Source organism: Phycodurus eques, chromosome 17, assembly GCF_024500275.1.
Source record: "Phycodurus eques isolate BA_2022a chromosome 17, UOR_Pequ_1.1, whole genome shotgun sequence".
NCBI lineage: Eukaryota > Metazoa > Chordata > Actinopteri > Syngnathiformes > Syngnathidae > Phycodurus > Phycodurus eques.
This window is the reverse complement of record NC_084541.1, coordinates 7,761,994-7,786,460: the sequence shown is the minus strand read 5'-3', so window position 1 is coordinate 7,786,460 and position 24,467 is coordinate 7,761,994. Positions and strand designations below refer to the sequence as shown.

Genomic DNA, 24,467 nt, shown 5'->3' with positions numbered 1-24,467 from the left:
TTCTTTGTGTAATTCTAAGGTGATTTTTATCATCGACAGTCATTTCCAATAAATGTACTTCCCCCGACTCTTTAATCTTTTACAACATAATTTGTTTTGTTTGTCGTCATTCTTGTATGCGATCAACTTCGTCACACCAGTTGACACGAACCAGATGACGTCACTGTTGTTTCGCTCTCTCGCCAGCCTCGTACGTCAGAGGCACTTTACCTTCAAACACAAATACGTCATGTGTAACGTTGAACTGCTTGTGCATACTGTATTTTAGGATAGATATTGTGACAATGTTGGAAATAATGAGCTGCTAATAATCAACCAAGGCGTCGTCTCCACTTGGTTGTTATTGTGTGGGTGGCGGTAAGTGCGTGTTCCTTTAAGGGTGGTGTCAAAGCAGCAGGCGGGGAGGAGGAGTGTGATTGTCCCCGTTCAGTGCTCCAGTACACCGAGAGGGGACTCCGCGAAGAAACAACTCCCACAGACTGGCCGCACGCAGCACACCGCCGCCCGGACTGTTGTGGCACGAAGAAAAGAGTCACTGAGGCATTTCTGGACTTATGTTTTGATGTCGAAAGCCCGACTCGCCATTTTTTTTGTCTCGTGCCCGGAGTGACAAGACAGATGCATGCCGTTTTCAATGGATTTGCCTACCCGTGTCGAAGATTAATGCGCCTCTCTGGCTGGACACCGCAGGTAGGAGATTCGCGTACCAAGAGAAACACTCATGTCACATACACTGGGGTTTTAAAAAAAAAGAAAAAAAAAGAAAAGAAAGATATACTGTATACACTGTTACCCACAACGGGCGCTGTGTGGACTATTTTGTCTTATAATTACGTATTTTATTGAGGGCAGGCGAGGTTGCTTGGGTGTCGTAAGGCGAGCGGAGGCGCGTACGGATGTATCACCGAAAACGTGTGATGAAGTATAAAGCCGCCCACAGACGATATCTGCATAGCCGAACAATAAACTAGTCCCGGGCCAGACGTATTTTGTGTGTAAAATGTTTATAGATTAAAAAAACAACAACAAAAAAACAAGTTAAGAATGATACATCGTTAACTTGAAAGCCATTGGAAAAATGAAAGCACCGTGCTGTGTTGCTAGTGTAACGTTACTGTCACAAATTGATCATAGGGGCATTACCGCTCGTTGAACATCGAAGCCACCCCATCGAATGGTTGTTCTCAGTCTTTGTAACAGTAGTTACTGTAGTCCATCACTTTAGGTCCAAACACAACAGACAGGCTCTGACATAGGATAGTTTTTGGCAGGGGGGGACATACAAATTGAAATGTAAATGTGAACCTGAGAATCAAGATGGGTTGTACTAAATGGCAATACACAGACTTGACAAATTCATATTTTGGTTTAGGATTCATATTTTGGCTTAGATATTTCCTTGACTTTGTTCCCAATATATGTTGCATATTCTACTTTTTACATTACAGATCACCTACTCGGAGACAGTGAGCAAGTACTTTAACTACAGTTTGGGTTTAGATCTAGAATTGAGAAGTTTCTATTGTTGTTGTTAAAAACATTCGGCCTTTAAATGTGATCTGCATGGCTTGGGTCATGAGCCACAAAATGGCAATTTTGTCCTGCTTCTTAGTGGAAAAAAATGGTAGCGAGAGAGAGGGAGAGTGTTTTTGTTTTCTCTGGTGTTGGTGAAGTGCATCCTGTAATGTTCATGTCATCATGACATGTGTTATTGGAGTTCAAAGATTTGCGTTGTATAAGTAGCAGCCTTTGACTGGCCTTTATGTGGGGTGGTTTGTTTCCTTGAATGTCCTGTTGCTCCATTTGACTTTGGCTGAGAGCAGAGTCGAAAGGTCATACGCTGAGGTTTGTGACAAGTTACATTAAAGAAGGCAAAGTACATTTTGCTCCTAGGTTTGAAAAGGGCACCTTTGAAAGCCTCACAGAAGCTGCCTGATGTTGCAATCAAAGTCTACAAAGGAATGGTGTATTCATGCGCCACCTTTCACAAACCTAATTTAGCCTCAGTCAAGTTTAGAATAATGTAGAGGGAAATCTAACTTTTTAAATCCTGTGTCTGGGGTTCTACCATTTAGCCTGCCTTTTGTTGAGCATTTAAGCTGCTTAATTATTTGACCTGAACCTAGACAAGATTTTCAAGGTTATTCAGTTTGCCCTTTGTAGCCACAATAACCTAAAACATCCGCATTCAGAACCATGCTTGAAAGTTTTACTGTTTACAAAGTGGTCTGTATCTATAGGCATTGTATTGGTGGTGGTAGGTTGTGTTAACTGAGTTATCTGCTATTATCCTGGAAGCTGCTTTCGAGTGATGTGCATTACAGCCTGCAACAGAACCAGAGGGCTTTTAAACTGCCGAATGCCAATTCTTGGGAGGCTGCTGCATATTCACTCAACAATTTCCCATGTGACTTTTTGCAAGTATCTTTACGACGTCATCGGAAGTGGCACTTAGATTTATTATGAAGCGCGATAGCATTTTCATGCCACAGTAGTACATCATGCCATAGATAAAGGCATCAAAAACAAACTTCAACTCCATAGTTCATTACATCTGTCAGTCACAAGTGTAAGACGCAAAATCCGAAAGTTTTGAGGTTTGCCTCACACTTTTGGATCACTGAGTCACTCTGTGGGGGGAAACAAATCAAAAGCACAATCTACTAGAACAAGTGTCGGGGCATTTACTGCACATTTTGATTTATTGCAGACCTGGGAGCTGCCCGGTACTGTTTTTTGGCCACTAAACATTGTTCAAGGGCACTTTGACAGTAGATGTTCAGGAACAGAAGCGCATTCTCATCTACTTAGAGCCCAGCAGGGAATCATACCAGAGACCATTTGACCTCAAGCTCATTTCTCTAATTGTTTGGACTTTATATTTGTAAGCAGTATGCATTGAGTCCCATTATTTAAATGTCAATTTTATTGGTAGTTTAATAATTATTCCAGTCCTGTTATTGTACTGAGATTTATATGAAAGAATTAAAGAGCTCATGTCTTTAATTATTTGGCCCAGTACAAAAACACTGTACTCAATCAATATTTGAAATAAACACTTATCTGTAGAGTGGACCCAGAGATTTTGAATGCTATAATAATGTCTCAGAACTGTTTGCTTCAGAAGCTTCACAAAATAAGGGAATGTGAAATCCAGGCTTTGGATTTTACTGCTAATTTTAGCTGTTAGTGATCATTTTACCTTTCCACTGACTGACTAGCTGCTACACAAGTTGTCACTTGTAATCAAAAGATATTTTGTGTATTGTTTGAACATTTTACATTAGTGATTAGCTTCTTTTTATGCTTGTGTGACCTCTAAAGCTGTAAAATGATACATATTTACACTCTCCTTATTCACGATTAAAGTTAATAGTGTTTAAATATTGTTTCATTTTATTAAAATTAAAGTGGTGGTTAATGTGCTTGCACGGATTTTACAGCTGCAGTAACTAATAATGTTAAAATGTTTCTAAAACATTGCTTGTCAAGTTTGAATAAAGTGACAGTTTGACGCTGGAACATATTCTTACAAAATCTAGTATTTCATATTGGAAGATTTTGGAAAGCCAAAGAAATCAGGAGGTTGACAAGTGTCCTACAATGGATTGGATTTTGGCATTTGAGGTTCCACTGTATTTTATAGAAGATGATAGCTCTTGATTTTCTCACATGCCACATGGTGTTTTACAGTAATCTGTTTTGAGGATGCACAAGTTACAAAAACCTCAGATACATTTTCTAAGTGAATTTATGGCTGAAATGGATTGGATTGTTTAAGGCCCTATTTAGGTGTACTGTTGCTTGGAAGATTTGTGTTGTTGCAAGCTCTTCAGTTATGGCATTATCTCATTCACAGATGATCACTCTGGCCCCCATTGGTGCTTCTGTCATGAACAGAAGGCAACCAAAGTCAATGGGACTCATTTTGATGACAAGGCAAGAACAGCTAAATGCGTATTTACAGCTATCTCTCTTGGATGCAGGCTGGGATGACTGAGTGTGAGGAAGAAAAATGGACGCCTCCAACGCAAGCCCCGAGAGCTATACGGGCCAGTGTTGAATAGCTTTTCAACCACCTGCAACCCCCCGAACCCTCGTTCATCCTCACCTCCAACCCTACTGCAAGCATGCTTCACCTTGGCCTTGGCACAATGACAGGCCCCTAAATTATCTTCACCCATTGATTGTGGCTGATTGAAATAGTCTTGAATTATTTAGACCGCAGGAGAATGGCTCACTAAATTGAAGAAAGAGAACATGCAGGTTAAGTCAATGACGTGTTACCAAAGTGCCACCCCTGCTTTTAAAAAACAGGCCCATTACACCTGTGCTTATCAATGAAGCAGAGAAGGTAAACAAACCTATGAGATGCTCAACTCAAAATCTCTGCTACTCCTTTTTGAAACATTAGACTGAGGAAATGTAGAATTGAGCAATGATGTGAGAGGATTTGACTTCCTTCCTGGCTGGACCGGTGTAGTCACAGCAGAGGAATGCAGTAGAAGTGACTACCTCCCCTGCTTCTCCTCCTGTAGCGGAGCTGCTGCCCTCCAGCTGTAGAGGTGCAGTAGGAAGGTTTCTCTACCAGTGTGGTGACTGTGCTGCAGTCAGACAAGGGGAAGGTCTCTGTTGCCACAAGCAGGCTGATGTCAAAGCCGTGACAGAGTGGGCGGGTTGCAAGAGGAATGAGGACAGACTCTCAAGAGATAGCAGGAGGCACAGTTGTGTTGTATCTGCAAAGGAAGTACAAAGGAAAAAGATATTCGTCTTTGTACTGCACTTGTCGCACTTGAAGTATCAAGTCTGCAATAATGCAGTAATTGCTCCTGAGAATCATCAAATATGTACAAAACGACTTGATTGGTTATGCACCTCTTATACTTAATGATATTTGTGTTGTCGCCAGTTACACAATGTAAATGGCATGGTGTAACTGTAAGAAGTTTAGGTGAAGGCTAGTACAATGGGTCACACAGTTGAGAGAGACTGAGGTCAGCTGTTATTCAGCTGTGTCTTATTTTAACCACTTTATGTGCCAGGAGTGAAGGGGAGAAGCTGGGGGCTAAGTGAAAATGCCACTCATTCCCGAAGAGTCCCTGCCCTCGTCAAGGTTAGTGGCTTGTCTTTGTAAGTTGAGGGATTGATGCATGAGGCTGTCTGGCGCTAAATTCAAAGTCCAAGGCTGTCACTGGAAGCCGTCCTTCCCTCACTTTGCAGGCTATCGCAGGACCATGTCCTTCCCAACTTCTTAGCAACCTGTCCTTTTGGGAACCTTGAGCAGCATAGGCAAGGGCATAGTGTCTGGTGCAGTAAGCCGGTGCAGAGGGGGAGGCTTTACGTAACATTCTGCTTGAAACATGGGTGTATGACTTCCTTGACACGGAGCAGTGCAGTGCACAGCAGCGCAGCTTACAGCTAATATACCCCATCTACATCACCCCAGACAAGGGGGGTGAAGAGAGATCTTTTAAAAGCTTTCGTTTGAAATTACATTTTCCTCAGCAATTAACTAAAGAGGCGTTTTCAGAATTTATGAATGAATGATGGATATGTTGCACTAGGCAGCAGGGATGGGAGGGGAGACGAGAGAGCAGGGATGCATATACAGTATAGGTGTCAAAAGTTGGACCTGCAGGATGTATTTCCATAAAGTAAAATTGGGTACATCGGGATCAAAACTTTGTTCCTAAGAGGTACTTGTAGTTTTACAGATTAGAACACATAAATTTGTCATTTCAGTACTTTTTCCAAGTAGTTTGATGAAACCCTATCATATGCTTAACACCCCAAATCCTTGTTGATTTAGTGTGATGAGCTGACTTGTTGCTTGGCAACAATAAATAGGTGGATCTGCGGCACAATATATACAGTACAATTATACAGTGCATTGTTTAGAATGGGATTATTGCAAAGTGATCCCGAAGCATTTTTTTAAAATTATTTTTTGAGTCTTTTACTATTTCTTCTTGCTAAATGGCTGCTGTAGTGATCAAATCAGCAACAGGAAATGAATGTTTGATGTACCAGTAAGACCATTTTGAACACAAAAGAATAATGACCCTTGTGGTAAAGAAAGACTCCTTACAAGGGACTTTAAATGAAAGCATCTTAAAACTCACTTTGGATGCTCGTTTACATGACAATGAAAACCACCCCTTTTCTAAAACAGTACATAGTTCCCAAGTGCATCACAATCATTTATGATTGGCAGTACATTGGTACATTACATTGTTCGAATCAAGATAAAGGGATTGATAACGCTCCTCCAGCAAGGTTCGACATTAACAGTGGCCCGATGGCCCGCGGCAAGTACGCCGTTGTGTCAGGCCACCACCTAACTATAGACTCTGGCCCGACCGGACCAGTACAAAGTTCTAAGTCAACCAAAAACTGGCCTCCTGCAGTGGAGGGAAAATGGGGAAATGCCCTGAAGTAGGCTTTACAGATCAGGATTTTTGGGACCGATCAGCAAGTTTAAAAAAAAAACGATCGCCGATCCGATCACAAGATGGAGGAATGTGTATTTAAATGACCTGTTCATTTACTGTATATACTTGTGCACTTAATTGCTCCAAAAATTATATTTACAATAAATCATGTATCTTTGTTCCTCTATTTATGCCAGTGAAGCATAAACAGACAAATGAATGGTCTTCTATTAGATGGCAGGAAGTAAATACAGTAATTAATGTATCCACTTTTTGTGACATTTTTGTTTGTTAGTTTGCCGTGAGATTTTTCAATTGTAAAATATGTTCATTGACTCCGTAAGCGTTGGAAATCACTGCTCTACTCAGATCGTGTAGTCTAATCAGTCAGGTCAAACCAACATTACATGACAGAAATAATGGGTGCTAACATACTGTAATTAAATTACTCTATTTTTAATTAAATTCACCCACACCGAAACCTTAGAGCATGATTCGACAGAACGGCGGCATGTTTATGTCCAACCGTTCGTGGTACCGCTAGCTTGCTAGGCTCCCTAACATTGCCTGCTTGTGAGCCGTATATTATTAAAAGTATGTGAACATACCTCAAGCAAGCCTTAAACGAACGTCCTCTATTGTCCTGAGCACCGGTGACCACCAACACACGTTTTCCCCCATTTTGTCCTCATAATATAGTCGGCGCGATCCTCTCTTGTTGTTGTCGCCACGGTAACAAGTGTATGCGGTCGCATTTGAGTTGGTCGTAAAAAACGATGCGGTGTAATCGGAATACAAGATTTTATTGCAGTAGTAGCGAATTTGTCTTGTAGTCTGATCCGGGCATTACGTGTTGCCTGTCTCCGACGTGTTGTCTGTCCCTCACCGCCGACTTTAAAAAAAAAAAAAAAAAGTATTTATTTTTATAAATAACTTCATTGGCCGTCAGATATTTGATATTTACAGTACTACGTCAAAAGACACGCGACAGGCTAAAAATAAACTAGCTTTTGGATTCAAATATACTGTGCACGCAATATAGGCCGATACTGATCAGCCCGATAATATCGGTGTAAAGTCTACCCTGAAGTCTAGGCAGCCCTGACGTCAGCTTTTGAGTACCAGACAGAGCTCCCCGGTGGTCCCGCTATGGTCTTGGAGCCTTGAGCAGAAATGGCTAAGGCCAGAGTAAAGTTGTGGAGTTTATAAAAAGTCCTTTTAAAAGCTTGAATTTATCCAACTTCAATGTATGAATTAAAGCCATGTGAATATTGTTCAGCTCAAAATGTAGCTTGAAATCACATTTATATTAGGGAAGCACCAATGCCAGTATCGGTATCTGTGCCGATACTGCACATCTGGACTCGATCAAATATTATGCTCTGCAAAATGGGTGATGAACTCCGCTCAGGTTGCGACGGAGGCCGTCCGGCTGTCCAAGCAAGCACCAAGCTTTTCAAGCCCCTTCACCCACTCGGCTCCGTGCTGCTCGGCTCCGGCCAAGCCAGCCCCGCTCCCATCACAAAGCCGCAGCGAAGAAAGCCGAGCGGGCGACACAAGTGTGTGTGATCAAGTAGTTTTGTAGTTAAAACACAGAGGTATCATGGCATCCAACCAGAATCTAGATTCTTCCTCGTTTCTTATTTCTTCTTCCTCGTCTCTTATCTACTGTATGTAATCCTTTTACCTAGTGCCCTTTAGTGTTAAGACTGAGACAACACAACTGAAATGCCTTGTGTCGTAGTCTATCTTTAAATAAATGTTGCAGCAACACTGTTAGAAAAACATGCAGTTGAATGGTAAAATGTTAGCAATGACAAGTTGTACATTAAAGAGTGTTTTATTTAAGTGAAACTTGTGACCTGTTCAAGAAATGTTAAAATTTTTAAACAATATCTTATTAAAACATTTGCATCACAATTGCAAGATGTAAGGGCATTATCAAGTATTGCTACTTTGTATCTGTGAATTGGTCAACTTGTTATAGTATTTGTACTCGGTCTAAAAATAGTGGTATATAAATAAAAAAAGCAAATAAAAATTAAAAATGTATTAATATGGCGCATTTCATACACAAGGTAACTCAATTCTGCTTTACATGATTAAAAGCATTTAAAAACAAAAGAAAAACAGCTTATAAACATTTCAAACAAGAGAAAAATAAAAGTACAATTAATACAGTGTACAGTGCAAGAAATATAATTTAAAAGCAGAAATGCTCTAAAACGCATGGGGGTAAAAAAATTGTAATGGGCCAAAATCATTTACACTCAGGGCTGATGTAACTTCTGTTGGCAACTTATTCCAGTTTGTGTGCAGCATAATAGCTAAATGCTGCTGTTTAATGCTCTTTTGGGGGAGTCCAGTCAAAAGGCCAAGTCAAGTCTATTGGGGATAAAAGCATGGATGAGCTTCTCCTGATCTGGTTGGCACATGCAAGCCTTCACTCTGGATATGTTCTTCAGATGGTAGAAGGCAGTTTTAGTAATTGATTTGCTGTGACTGTTGAAAGTCAGGTCGGACTCTTTTATCAGTACGCCATAGTTTCGGACATGGTCTTTGTTTTTTTTAAAGAGAGTGACTCCAAGTATTAAAAACAGCAATCCTCTTTCTTTATTGCCAAAAACAATTATCTCAGTTTTGCTGTGGTTTAATTGAAGAACATTTTGGCTCATCCAGTTATTTGTTTTAGACAGTGACACAGCACCTTAATTTAATTGTAGTCATCTGGAGACACTCCTGGATATAACATTGTCATCTGCATAGCGATGATAGTCAAAATTAAAGTTCTGAAGAATTTGGCCCAAGGGTAGCATATACAGGCTGAATTGGAGGGGTCCAAAAATGTACCCTTGAGGGACCCCATAGGTCATTGCCATTCGATGAGATTGAACACTTCCAATGGTTACAAAATAAAGGCCTCTTTATACTCCCGACAACGGCCACATTGCATCACGTGACCGACGAACTGGCCCGCGCTGCCCCGCTGCGTTGCTTGACGCACACACGGCAAAAATTGTTGCTGCGCGTAGAATGCCGCGGAGATCATCTCTCGTGATTGGTCCGTTTTAGTCACATGCTGTGACGACGTACTCACCGTTCCTCCCGGTTCCACATAGCACCTTACGCCGCCGCCTTCTCGATTGATTTTGCAGCATAATTAAACGTATCATCTGGTCATCTAGGTCCATTTGTTCTAGCAGACTCTGTTCTACGGTCGCCATTGTTGTTGCTTTGTTCCTTGTTACGGAAAGGAAAGGAAAAACAGCAACCGGAAATGGCCAAAAAATGCAGAGGAAACTCCACCCTCTGGCATCCTCGCCAATACCAGCTGTAGCGACACCCCCGACTTGGAGGACACCTGCAGCACACATTCAAAACAGCGCGCGTGGGTTGTGCTCGAATAGAAAGGCAAACTGCGTGCGGGATAGCTGCAGTGACGTTAGGACGGTAGCCGTCCGCGCGAGTATAAAGACACCTTAACTCCTTTCCTTCAGGTGTAGGACCTGAACCATTTAACGACTGTTCCATTTAATCCTACCCACGTTTCCATCCTGTGCAGCAGATGATCTACCATATAAAAAGCCACACTGAGATCCAACACCATCAGAATTGACACCTTTCCCAAGTCAGTATTCAACCTTATATCATTTAGCACTTTGTTAAGAGCAAATTCTGTACTGTGATGAGTTCATAAAGCTGATTGAAATTTGTAAAAAAGTTCATTTAAGTTCAAGAAATTGCTGAGTTGATTAAAAATAACTTTCTCAACAATTTTGGCTATGAAAGTGGTATTAGTAAATCCCTAATTTAAAGAATTGCACTTGCACTGTTAAAAATGGTATTACCGGTAATTGGTATGTAGTTGATGGAAAATTAACCATTTCGATTTAATTTTGTATGTTTATTTTTAGTTTATAAAAATTAAATTGATTGAAAAACATTTGTGTCAATACGAAATTAATTTTTCATGCCGCTTCGTCTCTAGTACAGACACTTCACAAAACTGTCATCAGCAGCATTGCATTGCTAGATTTCTATGACTGCTGTTTTTTTTCTTTGCTGCCTTTGGCTACAGGACATAACACTTTTTTTTCTTAATTTGACAGGTTTACTTCCACATTGTAAATGGTTCATCCACAAATACGTAATAGGTGCCCAAACAATGTAAAAGGCAAAACCATGTAGTATATAATAGACTTTACACCTATTTTATCGGGCTGATCGGTATCGGCCGATATTTAGCATTTTATACTGATTGGCTTTAATGTCATAATTCTCCGATGATTGATCAGCTCCACAAAAGACATTTACTCCGCGTCGCCATCGTGCACAGTATATTTTAATCCAAAAGCTATTTTATTTTTAGCCTTGTCACGTGTCTTTTGACGTAGTATTGGAAATATCTGACGGCCAATAAAGTTAGTAAAAAAAAAAAAAATGTCGGCGGTGTGCCACCAGATACACACGTTACCGTGGCGACGACAACAAGAGTGGAGCGTGCCGACTTTGTATCGTAAGGATAAAGTGGGGAAGTTTTTCAACATGGAAATAATACAAATGATAATAAGAAATTAATAATAATAATAATACAACACAACAAGTAATATATTACTCTAATGTTCTAATCATATTTATTACTATCCACTCACAATGTGTTCCTTTGTGGTTATGTACCACTGAGTAGCTTGTGATGCCCAACTATCTGTAACGAGTGAGATGCTATTGGGGTTGGGCATCAAGAATTAAGAACCGATTGGAACCGGGACTAACGTTCCGGTTCACCCGGAATAGTTCAAATTAAAAAATGTTGGTTCCCAGTTAGGTTGCCTATAGTCCACCACGAAGAACAAGTGGCGAAAACCAACGAAGAAGAGTGTGCACGAAGACGTGCTTGTGCCCAATGGTGGTGGCGGCGAACAAAAGTGTGTCATAACATTGTTAAAAATTAATGACCAGTCGCCTCAGTGCAACACTTGGAATTAGATTATATTGTGTAAAGGAGGCTTTCACGATGTGTAGTGTCTGACGTGCTCCGAGCCTCAGCCTAAACCGCACGGAGCTTCAGTGAAGTCAATTGGGTGAGTGAAACAAAACTTCACCAGAGCAACTTTACATCACAATGAATTGGGACAAAATTCACATAAACGTTGTCTCACACGATCACAAACACTAACCTTAGGCATTATAGGTGAGTAGGGAAAGGAATCAGCGTTATATAGCAATTGGTACCATCCATTTAAAAAAATTACCGGTGCCGTGTGATGTTACATTTCTTGCCAAAATCCTGAGTTCCGGTGTCTACTCTTCAAAATAAAAGGCTACAAGCTTAAAACAGGAAGTCAAGTTAAAACCTGGAAATATAAACCATTTGACGTGATGAAACAGTCCCAAATAACAATTTCAACAATGCTATATTTAACTTTTGCTGAAACATTAATTTATGAATATTAAGTCAATTGGGTTAGTTGCACACACATTGCTTTTTAGTTCATAGGTTTGATATTGATACTGGTTATAAAAAACCCGAGTCAAATGTTAATTTTAGTCTGTGCTGTGGGGTGCTAAGAAAAGAGATGTTCATAATTTGGACACCCTTCATTTAAACCATGCAAACATTTTTGACCCAGCCCCCTAAAAGAATCGGAATCGAGAATCGTTTGGAATTGGAATCGAAATAAGGAACTGGAATCGGAACCGGATGCCCAACCCTAGATGCTGTGCCTGCTCGATGCTCTTTTTCATTTGTGGTTTGTGGTTTGCTCCTCAGACCGGCCCACCCAATAGCGCCAGGAAAAAACAAACAAACTACTGTTTGATACTCCCATGATCCCCTGCAACGTCACAGACAGGAAGTCCTTTTCATTAAAAGTGATATCTCTCCGCTCTCTCTCACACACGCACACACACACACACACATCCATATAAAATCTGCTGTTATTGCTTAGTATTGATACGGTCGATTGATTACCTTTTAAAACTATTTTCATCCGGAAGGCTAATTTGCCATGCCCAGATCGATCTATTTGGATTGTAGGTAAATAAATGTATACATCAATGTCATGAATGTATCTTTGCACCCTTCATACAAAGTCTTTAAAGTACTTGATTGTTTCACTGTTAGGGAGAATACTTTGTTGAAAATACTTGGATTTACACCATGTACCAATTTTCTGGAAGCTGTTTGACAGTTTTTTTTTTTTTTAATTTTTGTTTTACTCTACTGTTGAAAATTTTAGTAGTGGGAAAAACCTAGAGTTTGTCTACCAGTTGTGGTTATAAGTGCAATAAATATTAAATAAAGTATCCTTCTATGCTTTCTACTCTATGTAACTGGCTGGTAACATATCTATATTTGAACGTTTTTCCAAAAGTAATGCAATAATTTGTATCCCTGGAATCTAATTACATTTATAAAGGAGTACTTCAGCAACAAGTTCAATATTTTTTTGGGGGAATGTAATTAGTAACTGCAACTATTTACTTTTTGAAAAGTAATTTGCGCAACACTGCTCATTTCTATGTTCCTATATTTGAAAGGCCAGTGACATTTTGTCGGAAACCCAGTTATCTCTCACTAAGAGTGATCCTTGAATTGCTCCTCAATTATTTCCTTTTGTAAACCTGTAACCCACTTACAAATCTGTTAGTGAGATGACGATATTCAGTATGTCCACTCCAGAGCAGAATAAACAATGAAAAGTGAGTTCAGAAGTACAGCTTTCTCCTAAACTGTGGTCGACAAAAGGCCATTTGAGGAGGAGATGGTGGGCACAGTGCTGATGACTTGAGGCAGCCATATGACCTATTACTTAGGCAAAATGGACTGGTGACCAGAAGATTGCTGGCTCATACTCCACTCACCCTCTGCCCTTGAGCAAAGGCAATTAACCTGGATTCCTCCAGTAAATATCCAGCTGTACAAAGGGGAAAAGATGTGCAAGAGCGATCACCGTGCAAGTGACTTTGAATGAAACTGTCAACTAAGCAGGAAGATTAAAACTGATAATCAAATTAGCGCTTATGATTGTAAGCTATGAAAGCAGGACTGAACATGTATACCACAGTCACCCCTCCACCCTCTGGACTGTCTAATTGTGCTCTTCCCCACTCACATGCACTGACTTTTCCTTTGGCATTGTGGCTAGTGTGTGACCTTGAACTGATTCTTGAGGAGGCTTTTTACTTAACTATCCAGAAAGAGATACAATCATGTGAGACACCCTTTACTCTCAACAACTCTTTGACCTTGTATGCATATAAGGATAAAAGGGGTGGAGACCCTTATGATGTGCAGGTTTGCAGCTGTCAGTCAATTGGGTAATGAATCCCAAGGTCGACAAGGGTTGAGGTCATGCCAGACTGAACAATTTTTCTCCACCAATCCCTGCCCTTGTGTCTAATTGGGGAATGCCAGGCTGCAAATGTTCACTCTGATTTAAGGGCAGTGAGTAGGTTCAGTTACCTTTTCCATTCTCAATCACAGAGAATGTCAGAAAAAGTTTGTTTCATGTTTCACAGTGATGCCCAGGGTGAGCTTTTTCTTTTTTTTGCTGACTTGCATTATTTGTTGTATGTGCTGTCTGCCTACAACTGCCCCGCAGTTTAAAACCGGCTGGCTCGCTGTCTCATTGTGAAACATCCTACTGTCGCAGCTTGAGAGTATTTTAAGCTTGTACATTAACATGTCTGCCACCTTTATGTTTACCATATGGCTGGCTAAATCAGGATCTGTCTAAATATGATTTCATAAATGCCCTTCACCTTAATACAGTTGACCTCTAAATTTGAATGCTCTTTCAATCCTACAATTCAGAGTGGCATAAGGAAATATGCCTCTAAAGTTGCACACAAACCCGAAGTTCAAATCACCATCGGACATAACGTCATATCTCGTAAGACTTCAGCATAACTCTTGAGACGCCGGCAAAATGAGCAAATAATGGATTAGTGTGACTTTCTCTTGCTTTTTTTGTGCTAAGGAACTGGGAAGTGCACCATACTTGTGCCTCATGAGGAACGACTCACCTCAGTACGAGCAGTAAAATCCCTCGACATGTTTAATAATGTGCCCGTTGCTCACTTCAGTTCTTTAACTAATTTTTAACATTTATTTGCCAGTATACAACCTTTTATAGCCAAACCACTTCCATATGATAGGTTCTCCAACTGTCTGGGCCCTAAGTTTACTGCCATCTATACTTCAAGGTGCCATGTTTATTTTTTATCGGAAACTTCCATCCATTCATTTTCTGAGCCACTTATCTGTGAACTGTGAGACGGTTGTACTACGTCGTCCACTGTGCAACCAAGAACTGGAATACAGGAAATTGAGGAAAGCTTGTATAATGATTTTGTGATCTCCTAGTTGCACACAGACACATGCAAAGAGAAACTGTCACACTTTTATAACCATGTTTACATGTCTGCGGCCAGAACGGGCATAGGAGCCAGACAAATGTGGTTTATCCAGGGCCTCTTTCATGCTAATCCACCTTTTCTCCCATTCAGCGTTGACCTTGGTGCTTATGAGGAGGCAGGGCTTGACCTACATCAACCCCTTTAACTGGAACTAGAAACCGAACCAGCCTCTGGTGAATAGACCTGGGACCGTTTCAACTTTTTTCTACAGTAATTTTGTCTTGTGTCTGGCCTTTTTTGTTACTTTCCACAAAGTAGGCTCCAAGACAGCAAGGCCTTTCAGCATCTCTGGCAGAAGAGAACATTAGAACACTAGGCTCCATCACTCATCTCAGAGGCAACAATATGTCTATGTGCACCAGGTCACCAAAAGCATGTATGGGCTTAGCGCTGTGCTGGTCAGATTTTAGCAGCAGGTCAACCTTCCTCTGTTTTTTAAAGCAGCATGTCAAACTGTTGCTAATGCAAATCAGTACATACATAAACGTGTCCTCGATAGCAGCTGGTGGAATAAAAGTACTTCTACAGGCAACCTGTAAGACACTGTAGTGCTCACATAAGGCGGGATAATATTCAGAATACCATCCCACAGTAATGGTTTTAAAGGATGTAAACAGTGGTGAGTACCTTACATTTAATTTAGGAGGTTGCATATTTTGCACAGAAAACCTCAAGTAGAATTGTTCAGTGTGTCTCTTTAAAATGCGTATTTAAGAGTATTTAAAAGGGCATAATTAAATGTCTCTCTCGTACAAGTATAGCTCTTAAACAAAAGCTAAACAGTGGTTGCTGGCCAACACTAAGGCCTCATTGAGTGATGATTTTTGCCTTTCACATTATTTATTTGAAATTAGCAGTCAAAGGTGCGTGTTGATGAGTAATTACACAGAGGGTTGAAGAGTCAGAATACGCACTGTTAAAGATGCGGATTATAGTGTTGCCGGATTCCTATTTTTTGTTTTGTTTGAAAGCTGTTGTCAGAAGAACGTGCCAGTTGAGATCCGTGTTAATGTATGGAGGGATTACAAAAGCAATGCATGAGCAAGTACAAGCTTAATGAGTGTAGGCTTTGTATGTGCGTGATTGGAGATATATCATGAGCTGCCCCAAATCACACACAGGCATTCAAAGGGGACCAGTGTCATGCTACCAGGCACCAGGACAGGCCCTGGCTCAGCTCTCTTCCCTTCATATCAATTCGAGCCAAGAAGCTAATAAATTTCTCCCTCTGGGATGACTTGTCATAACGTCATGGGTGTTAAATGACTGCAAAAAGCAGTGTACAGTATGTGTTTAAATAAAGGCGATGGATCCCTTTTAGCATTCTGAGTAGCCGATGAGATAAAGGCTACCAAGAAGAGATGTAGAAATGAAGAGTTGGTTAGATGGGTGTTTAACCTCATCAGCAGTTGTATTAAGGAGTGGGAGGGATTTCTCCAAACATACAGCAGGCCAGCTGATAAGGGTCACAGCTATTCCAATGGCCATAAGAACACATAACCAAAATATCTGCACGCTTGCCTTTTAAATGGCTTTTCTTTCTTTGTCTACCTCTCTTTCTCTTGCTTGGACTGTCTCTCTCGATCATGCTCAGTAGAACTCCTAGCACGATCTTGGGAAGGGGAGGGAAAAAAGAAAAGTGGGTCAGGGTGACCTATTTTTTGTTTTCTCACAGTTCACGGAGGCAGAGGGTGGTGGTGTTATCGTCAGTTAGACATGGAGCAGGGCCTGATGGGGAGGCAGGGCCTTGTCGCTAGACGCAGCCACTTAGAACTGGGTCAGCAGCAGAGGCTACGTCTTGTAAACGGCTTGTCATAGTGGGGAGAAAAGCTGCAAATGAACCATAGATTATATGCTCCAAGCTGAGCACTGAGGTCTCACTGCACTCCCAGCATCACACTTCAAAAACACACACATATAAGCCTTACAGTACAGTGCAGGAGTCTCTGAAGTACTGCCTCTGCCTTTGAGTTCCTCTCTGGCCCTCTCAGTCTCCAGTAATAGCGTTTGATTACTGCAGTCAGATCTGACAAGCTCAAAGCCCCAAGCCGCATACGCTTTTAAGTAAAGGATCTTTTCACATTTCCATTTCTCTGACACACAGTTCGCTGTTTGCTAAATTTAGCCTACTTCCTCCTAGATTTGCCCGACTTTATTCAGGTCAGGTTATTTACTGTACCAAGTTCAACTGTGGTTTAGACAGAATGATACAGATGCGATTCAGCTCAAATTACCTCTTTGCATATCATCTGTGCCAAAGTCAAACATGTGAATAGATAATTTGCTTACATGACCTCTCCTGAATTTTTTCCCCTTGATTCAACCACTTCCAAACAAGATCCATTTTGATAAACTGTTCCTTCCAAAGCAAACTTTATCACTGATAAAGCAGACTAAAATCAGGGTGTTGTGTTACATCAAGACTTGGACATTTAAAATTTGAGATGGGTAAAGGAAATAATTATGTGTGTTAATATTGATTTCATAGTGGCCTGAGTCATACATTTTTTGTTCCTTCTAATGTGTCTCAGACACACACTGGAAATAAACACTGGGTTTGATCTCCTCCCTAGCAATAATTGCTGTCGTTGTTGCATCCCCGAACTGAGTTGTCTTTGGAGCAATGCAATTTTCAGGCAGTAGCTCTTACTCGTGTTTCACTATGTGGAACAAATCTGCCTGTAATGAATCTCTCAGGACTCTGGTGCCTCGACAAACAAGTCTGCTTTTTGGGCTCTTCGGCAATGAAGGATCTACTGTGGGCCATTTCACCATTTCAGTGTACCATTTGCATAACACAAAAACACTGCTTTTTGTTAGTTTAACATATTCACATTTATGTCATTTGTGAGTTGTGTTTTGCTGTCTTTAACAACAGCCCCATTAGCCAAGGTGTTACACTAACACAAACAACGTAATGTCCTGGGGAAGGGCTAAACATGTTGGGAGGATCGGATTAGCAGCAAGACTCTTGTTAGAACACACACTAAAGTCACAGTGCCACAGCTCACAAGCCCTTTCACTGCTGTAAGCACAACTGTCCAATGTTATTCTTAGCCCCAGAGCTTCATGCCTCTGTGTGAAAGCCCCTTAACGCAGCTAATTGAGGAGACTGCTCATGGCTCATGTCACTCATCAACAGCTTCTCAACAGCATATGTGTGGTCTTTCTCTCTGTGCTTATGTGTGTTAAGCGGATATGCGAGAAACCGGTCGGGACTAATACTCTGCCACTATAACAAATGTTGAGGGGTTTCTCTTTTATTGTAATAGGCTGCCAACACAGCGCCACCTTTAGCAGATGGTTTCCAGGATGTCTGAGTTTAACATGTGATAACATAGTTTGGAAAGGTCAGGCTTGGAGGGAGGTAGAGTGCAGTCTCTCTAGAGTTTCCAACCCTCCAAAACGTTGGCGTTACACTTTGTTGTATTGATTTTAAAACACACAGTATATAATACATTTCTTCTTCCCCTTTGCCTTCTTACACAATGCAGTGGGAATTTTTACGGTTACTTGAACTTTGGTGGCCTGACTTAAAGTTGTAGGAAGGGTGCCGCAATATTTTCATACTGATAACAACCCTGCTTTAGGTTTTTACAATGGTCTACACTTAGCTCTCGTTTAAGAGCCCAGTATGACAATAGAAACGCTGAGCCAGACCTTGGTCCGAGTGTTTACTCTAGAAAATCAAAGGTCTTTATTGGGATCCAGCAGGTCACCCATCAACTTGTCAAAACACTGGACCTAAGGTGCATTTACCCTCCCCCTCACTCCAATCTCAATCGGAGAATTGTGATTGGCTGTTAAGCAAGGCGCTTATCCTCAGAAGAGAGGCTGGTATACTGTTATTTGTTATGAAGTAACAGGTCACAGTGTGCTGGTGACTCAGAACGCAACAGGGAGGAAAAAGTGCCTGGAATTTCCTTGTACATAAACACCGGTTTGGCAGTCATCATCCAGGTGTATTCCATAAAGCCACCCACTTCTTGAATGACTCAGATGGTGCTTGAGGTCGCAAGGTAGACGGGGTTGCAAATTTTTATTTTTTGCTACTGGTCAGAAATGTTAAAATTCTGTTTCTGTCCAATAGAGAGGTTAAATATGTAGCATCCTGATAAATCCATTCCCGGGGAAACAGATAAGGACTCTCTTAGATTGACTAAAAGCTGTGGAGAATAGGTTGGGGGAGTAAGAGGAAGACTGAGATGTCTATCACACTGCTTTTTTTTCCCAGTTCAAGGGCGCCCATAGGCGAGGCAGCTCTTGCCGTGCCAATGCTGCTGTTCAAGGTCATATGAGCCAGCCGTGTGACATTAAAGAGGAACAGGAAGGGGGGGGGGGGTTATAAAACCATCAAATACACACTCGCACACGCACCACACAGAACTGAGCTTTAAGGGTTGTAAAGTAACTAGACTGTCAGGGTCTACTATGGCTTTGCGAGCAGCAATGCAAGTGTCTTCTCTGCACATAGTAAAAAGATGCTTGGGTAGACATTTGCACATACAAGATACTGTGTACTGTATAAATATATTGAGGCAGTGCAGAATGACTGAGGTGAGAAGACTGATAAACCACAGGGGGAGTGAAGTAAAGTTATTTTAAGAGACTGGGAACTGATGGTATTGGTCTTCACTTGAGAATTTAGGATCAACTTCACCCAATCAGTGTAAAGTAGTTAAAGTAATAGATTTGTTTTTTTCTTCAAACACTTCTTTGTTTGTTTTCAAATGCACCTTTACTCTTTTTAGGGGCTCAGTTGCAGGTTTTGGTTAATTTTATATAGTAAATACTCTACTTTCAGTCTGTTATGGGTTTTGTTAATAATTTTGTTTAAAAAGATAAGTAGGTATAAATGCTTATTGTGCATTCCTAGACTCAATAATTAGGACTTCAGATGGCCTCCTTTGTCTGATGACCAGCCTCTAAAACGTACTGTAGTGGACAAAAAAAAAGTTCATATAATCTGAGGCTACCCAAAAATGAATTATGTGGAGAAAAAAAAAACAGGACTAATAGATTGTCCCAATTTATTTTGTCAGCAGGCTCAATGTGTCTCGTCATTTCCTTATTTACAACCTCGTCTGTCTTTAATCCTCTGTTTACATGTTAGCCCTGCCTACCAGAGATTCCATAAAGGAATTAAGGAAGGCTACTTGAAAACCACCTAAAGTATATTTGTGCTACACAGAGTGCACAGGTGTCTGTGCGCGGATCTTCAGAAGATGCACTACAGAGATTGTGTTTTGAGTGCCTGTAGAAGCAGCAGCCAGTATAGAAGCTGATGCGCGTGAGATCCAAATGATGGGAACGTATCTGGTGGGACTCTTCGGCTAAATCAATATTCAATTATATTGGCATTTAGAGAGATACGATTCAATTATTGGTATTTGACTACTTATTAAATAGGGATACACCAACACCGGAATTTGTATTGGTGCCAATACTGTTTGTCTTCACCCTTACTTGGACTCATAAAAACAGTGTTATACTACGTCAACCGATACCAGCCTCAGATACGTACTATACTATTCTGTCCTTTGTGAGCGTGTGTTGTGTGGTTTGGCACAGCAATTTTTTTTAAACAGCCATACTTTGTCTTACAAAGATTACTCTTTGCTAGCTTAATGCTAAAACATAATGTAAAATACCATAGACATGCTAACAAATAGCATTCCTCTCGCAGTATAAAATTTTCAACAACGAATATTCGAACACCGCAACATTTAGTGAAAGATTATATAAAAATTATGGGTGTCCTGATCCGATCTTTGAAATCTGAAATCGGTCCTAACCTAATCTCAGGTTTTACCGCTCTTATACAAGTTGTCCATTCCTGGCTCCGCTGCAGCACTTCTATCCAGCAGCACCTTTGATGGCATGCAGAGCCCACGTGATCACAACAGCAGGTTGCTAATGTGCGAAAATAGGACCAAGGAGTAAGACTGAATGTTGCTTGCTTAAAGTCGTTTATTGACACTCCAGTTGAAGTTCACTGTAAAGCTAAACAGACATAAAATGATTACACCTATTGAATGTTCAAATACATCACAGACTTAGTTTCTCCGTATTTGTCACAAAAATTGCGAGCTCGAAACTAACACAAAATGAATGAAAAACACGATTGACGAGCTAATTAAAATTAGCATAACATTTTGCCACTTATACCTCTCAAAATAATGATTATTGGTACACAAACACATGCACATTTGTTTGTGTACATTGTTGTACACACAAACAGGCAATATAACAATACTCTCTGGAATATATTCTTCATACTCTGTGAAAAAAGGAGTTATAATAACAATACTTGATGGTGACTTCTACTTTCTTTGTTACTGCAAGTGTGTATCTCTTTGGGTCCACCACACTGCCCCTCAGAGGTCAAGACGTGCACAGCAGTTACTTTATTTAACCCATTGGTTAATAATTAATGGTTCAGTTTTTTGCATTTGTTTGAGTAATATAACTTGATCAAGCCTTTCCTAATCCATCCATCCATCCATCCATTTTCTGAGCCGCTTCTCCACACTAGGGTCGCGGGCTTCCTAACATCCATACTACAAAATAAGTAAATTATGTATGATTATTGCTGAAATCGGATCGGCCTGATATCGGTATTGGCCAGAACTCAAGGCTGCAATATCGCTATCGGATCGGAAGTGAAAAAGTTGGATTGGGACATCCCTAATAATAATCTCCTTCCTACTCTGTTAAAAATTAGTTATATTAGGGATGGCGAACGCATGGTTAAGGCTTCATCAAGTTCCTGCGCCAACTTCAAATTGAAACCCTAAAATGGCATTGATGTTCAATCTAGTAAATAACCGTCTATTAATTTTCATTCCTGCTTATCCTCACAAGGGTCGCGGGGGTGCTGGAGCTTATCCCAGCTGACAGTGGGCGACAGGCGGGGTTCACCCTGTACTGGTTGCAAGCTAATTGGACTGGACCAAGCCAGGTCACCATTCGCACTCACATTCACACCTACAATTGAGGCAATTTAGAGTCTTCCGTTAACCAACCATGCATGTCTTTGGGTTGTTGGAGGAAACTGGAGTACCCAGAGAAAACCCGCGCAGGCATGGGTTGAACATGCAAACGCCACAGAGGCGAGACCGGATTTGAACTCAGGTCCCCGAACTGTGATGCAGTTGTGCTAGATGTAGTAATATATGAAGCTTTTATTTTGAAGTTGTCACAGTAAGACACAATTAACAATAGTTGTAGCAGCTGCCTGCAACTTTTCGGCTGGTCTGACCACAATGAAGAAACTCCTGGAGTAACGAGTGGGAAATCACAACTGTTGAGTTCTTTGCAGTTTTGTGTCCGTGCACGACTGACCAATGGTCAAGTAGAACAACGGCGAGGTACCGTCTTGGACAATTCAATATATTGACGACGGGGATTTCAAATGAAAAGTCGGTGCTTACAGCCTAATGTTAGTCTTTTATGCAATGTAATTGCTTCCATTAAGTTGAAAGTCCTGATTGCACTTTGTAATAGCGCATTTATTCGGTTAGCCCTTGCTAAAGTAGAATTTTGTTGGGGTACATATGTATTTTGTAATTATTATCTATCATTTGCTGTTATTTAAAGATTAATTGTGAACTGAAAATGCGACCCTACTGAGGAAAAGCGGTACGGAAAACGGATGGATGGATTTAAACCAATATATCCTACGTTATTTAGTGAAGGATTTAATTTTCTCCTTTGTAGTCATAATTGCTCTTTAACCAAGCAAAAATATAGTTTATCCAAATAATAATTCGATATAATTTTTAGTAGGATACTCAAGTACTAAAATATTTGTTAGCAGCACCCCTCCATTCAATCGGTTCCGTTGTATTTATTGATGTGACTGCTGACAAAGCGTCAGGATGAATTCTCAAGTGTTTCTTGCAATAATATCTGCTCATAGTCAGCCAAATGCTTTAGAACTCCTCGGGCGTCAGCGCTTCATAGTGCAGATCGACAATGACCCAAAGCATAATTCAAAAGCAACCAAAGGATAAAGAAGTGGAATATTATGCAATGGCCAAGTCAATTACCTGACCTCAATCCGATCGAGCATGCATGGGAAAATGCCCCAAGAACAAGCAGGAACTGAAAACATTTGCAGCAGAGGCCTAGCAGAGAATCACCAGGGATGAAATCCAGTATCTAGTGACGTCTATGCGTTACATACAAATGCTTGTAAATCCTACAACATTTGATTGTATGTAAAATGATGTTACATTTGCATAACAGTTGTATTCAATGAAAGTTTGTTTTTACAAAATGTTGTAAGTCATATTTGAGTGAAATTTTGTTTTTTTTTAAATGTTTAAATAAAATAAAACAGGCGGCACGGTGGCCGGCTGGTTAGAGCGTCAGCCAAACATTTCTGAGGACCCGGGTTCAATCCCTGGCCCCGAAAGTGTGGAGTTTCCATGTTCTCCCCGTGCCTGCGTGGGTTTTCTCCGGGCACTCCGGTTTCCTCCCACATCCCAAAAACATGCATAAATTGGAGACTCTAAATTGCCCGTAGGTGTGACTGTGACTGCGAATGGTTGTTTGTTTGTATGTGCCCTGCGATTGGCTGGCAACCAGTTCAGGGTGTACCCCGCCTCCTGCCCGATGACATAGACTCTAGCACGCCCGCGACCGTAGTGAGGAGAAGCGGCTCCGAAAATGGATGGATGGATGGATAAAATAAAACTCATCAAAATTGCATAGGATTATCAAGTATCGGCAAGTACTCAAATTGAAGCACTCGTGGTCTTGGTCTGAAGAAGTGATCCCCCTACTTTAAAAACAGCATTTGTACAGCTTTATGTTTCCATCCATGTTTAAAATAAATTGCGGATGACCTTACTTTAATTATCTTTTTGAAGACTGAATGGAAAAGATGTAAACTACAATATTACTCAGCATTGCACAAATCCAGCAGCAACAAAATAAATATTATAAATCACTGGCAGAATCATTGCAGGATCTTAAATTAACAAACCTGAGTCGCTAACTCAAAAAGCAGTCATTACGAATAATACACCTCGAACTAAAATGTAAAATCCAGCTGTTATGTGCAATGAGCAATATTTTTGCAATACCTCAGATAAAAACGTCACAACTATTGGACCTGCTTCCTTGAATGAGTCTATGGCTGTCTTCGGAATCATTCACTCGTTCCCTACTCCCTAATCACTATATAGGGATTTATTTATAATTGACTGTTATACAGGGGACCCCACCATTTACAGACTGTATACAGTGAATCCCCCCACTATTCACCCCACCGTGAATAGCGAAAATCTGCGAATAATTGACGCCCGTTATAAATGGCATGATTTTATTCCCCTGAAAGAAGTCTGAACTAGTGAGAAAATACTCTGTTACCGGTATCGATGAAATTTAAAAAATATATATTTTGATGAAAGTCCACAAATACGTGAATCTGCAAGATGCTGAACCGTGAATATACGATGTTTCACTGTATACTACAGTGGTCGTGTCGCGGGGGCAGTACCTTTAGCATGAACACCCAGACTTCCCTCTCCCCAGCCACTTCATCCAGCTCTTCCGGGGGGATCCCAAGGCATTCCCAGGCCAGCCATAGTCTCTCCAGCGTGTCCT

The 24,467-nt window shown here is 40.8% G+C and overlaps 1 protein-coding gene across 1 annotated transcript in view; it reads left to right on the top strand.

Annotated features, from left to right (window-relative positions):
- Positions 1 to 284: 284 nt before the first annotated feature.
- nrip1b (nuclear receptor interacting protein 1b) overlaps positions 285 to 24,467 on the top strand; it is a 50,551-nt gene continuing 26,368 nt past the window's right edge. Inside the window, exon 1 of the mRNA XM_061702881.1 lies at positions 285 to 690. The gene's annotated coding sequence lies outside the window, so the exon portion shown is untranslated. The remainder of the gene's footprint in view (positions 691 to 24,467) is intronic.